Source organism: Mus caroli, chromosome 8 (genome assembly GCF_900094665.2).
Source record: "Mus caroli chromosome 8, CAROLI_EIJ_v1.1, whole genome shotgun sequence".
Lineage (NCBI taxonomy): Eukaryota > Metazoa > Chordata > Mammalia > Rodentia > Muridae > Mus > Mus caroli.
The window spans coordinates 95,362,135-95,365,234 of NC_034577.1; positions in this window are offsets into that span (position 1 = coordinate 95,362,135).

Sequence of the window (3,100 nt, forward strand, 5' to 3'; positions counted from 1 at the left end):
ATATCCCATAACACCCCAGAAGTATATATAGTCATCCTATGTCAATTAAAGACGTGAAGATGACTGGCAGGTAGACTGGGGTCTGTGAGATAGAAAATGCCCCAGCTCCCTTGATGCTGGGCTCTGACAGTCCATATTCGGAGTGTCATGGAGAGAAACACAGTGTACGTGTAGCTAGAAACTTTCTTGAACTCCCGGGAATCATCAGAAGCTCCAAGAGAGGAGGCCAGGCATGAAAGAGAGGCAGGGCAAATGCCACCCTTCACCTTGGCCACTCCAGTGAAACCCCACCAAACATCCAAACAGTTTGTCCCAAGATACACAGGAAGTAAATGGAAGAGAAGGGGTTTGAGCTTCTGTCTTCTGATTCCAGCGCCCCCCCACCCCCAGAGCTAGAAGCAGAGAGAATATCTCAAGGCTTTCTCTAACTCTCTGTGAACCAGGCCAGCCCTGCTTCTCCCTCGACACAACCCTGTTTCATTTTTTCATATTTATCCTCTAAGGTATCATTGGAAAGCATAGACACACACACACAGAGATGCACAGACACACATACGCAGTAGAGTTTTTCCATAGACGATGTCTTCTGTATTATTCATCCATAGTCCATCTCCTTCAGGAAGAACCAAGTCCACTTTTTCAAAGCACACCCATTCTATGTTTTCCCTAGCAAGTGGGTGCCTCATGGTACCAGGGAACATACACATAGATATCTTTATTTTCCTCTATCAGGAAAATAGGTCAGGACAAAAGGAAACATTATTTTTTTTAAAGTGAGAAAATTAGGGAAAAGAACAAGTATAGAGAGGAATGACACAGAAATGTATAGTTGCCACATGTGCAGGAGATGAAATTCCCACCCACCCTGAACACCCAACTCTCCACGCCCCAGCCCCACCCCAGGCCTACCCCACCGAGACCAAGTAAGTAACAGAGGGAAGCATTATATGACAAGGTACACAATATTCAAGAGATGCCTTCAAACAAATGAAAAGATAAGGAAAACTGCTGTTCAGAAGAAAGGAGACTATTTTCGTTGTCTGGAGATTCTTACACAGAGAGAATAAATATTACTTCCTTTTCTTTCTGCCTCTTCTGTTTGGAAACCCAAGCCGGCACCCCACCCACACCCCACACACCACACCCTCCACCTTCAAGCTGGAATCTCAACTCTCTCACTGAAGCTGGACTTATACACTGCAACCAGATACAATATCACTTAGTATTAGTATTGTTGCAGTTATTATTATTATTATTACTGCTGCTATTATTATTATAGTTTGGTAGTAAGATGTACATCATTCTGCTCTTCAGAGTACCTGCACAAAGAAAAATGTAGTAGTGTACCCAGCACCCAGGGCAGGCACAGCACTGCAGGGCCACCTGAAGCTCTCTCACAGTCACAATATTGCCCCCAACAGAACCTGTCCAGACTCTCAAGCTGGCCAGTCTCCTTCCTGCTTTGGATCTTTATGTAAACAGAGTCATACGGTGTCTGGCTTCTTCCACTTAACACTGTCAGTTTTCCATTCTGTAACCTGTGGCTGTCCTAGCTTCACTCTTGTGGCTGGAGTCTGTCACGTGACACTCTACAACAAATTGCTCTCCCTTGGATGGACAGAACAATAAAGAAGGCCATGGGTTGCCCACTGTACTCTGAATTAACTCTTTATAATTCCTTAAATTCCTGGGCTCAGGGGATGTCAATATTATTCTTCCAAACTTTTTGATTAGACCCAAATGCAGTCTCTGAAAACCGTGTATCTGGCAGCTGATATTATTTTAAACGCCGAGATCTATTTTTGCAACACAAGATACTTCAGTCCTGGGACCACCAGAGAAAAAAGCAAAAATAAAACCAAAAAACCAAAAACAAAAACAAATAGAAAAGCTGTAAGAAACATGTTTTTCTTTGCTTTCTCCTGCAAGTGAACATTCAACATTTGTGTGTAACATAGATTGAGACTTCACTGTTTGTCCAGATCTGGACTCACAACTTTGTGGGCATTAGTCGTGGGTGCTGTTCCTGACAACAGTCCAGGAAAGTAGCTTTGCTTTTTCTCTAATCTTCTATACATTGTGTTTGTCCTTCATCCTTAGATTTTACTGTATAAACCCTTTTCAGTCATCAATGTCCCCTCTTCCAAAAAGCCCTCCAGGGCTAATCCAACCCATATTTATTTCCCTCTCTTCTCAGGATCCAAGACTCAGGTGTGTGCAATAAAAGGGGGGAAATCTGACATAAGAAAGACCCATCTGGATAGAATACCACCATGCTTACTACTGTAAATGGATAAAGGATTTAAGGGTAAAAATCACAAATGTCATACAAATGCGAAGTGAACACATGTCTAAAATTTATATTTAACTTCCTAGTGAAAGCATTCTTTCACTAGGAAGAATGTTCTTTCTCACACAGAACCTAGGTTTAAACATATGCGAAGCTATGAAGGTGTGACAGCATAAACCTGTAATCCCAGCCCTTGGGAGGTAGGTGTAGGAGGATCAAGAGTTCAAGGGCAGGGGCTAGAGAGATGGTTTAGCATTTAAGAGCACTGGTTGCTCTTTCAGAGAACCTGGGTTTGATTCCCAGAACCCACAGGAAGGCTCATAACCATCTGTAACTTCAGTCCTAGGGGATCTGATGCCTACATATGCAGATATAAATACAAGCAAAACATTCACACACATAAAACTTTTTAAAAATTATTTTACAAAGAAGGTCAAGGTTATCCTTGAATACATACTAAGGTCCAGGGTAGAATAAGCTACATGAAATATTATCCCAAAGAAAGAAAGGGGGCTGGAGAGATGATTCCATGCTTAAGAGCACTGGCTGCTCTCTCAGAGGTCTTGAGTTCAATTCCCAGCAACCATATGTTGATTCACAACCATCAGCAATGGGATCAGAAGCTCTCTTCTGGCATGCAGGCATACATGCAGAGCACTCAAATGTAAAATATAGATATATAAAGTTTTTAAGAAAAGAAGGAAGGAAGAAAAAGAAAGAAAGAAAGGAAGGAAGGAAGGAAGGAAGGAAGGAAGGAAGGAAGGAAGAAAGAAAGAAAGAAAGAAAGAAAGAAAGAAAGAAAGAAAGAAA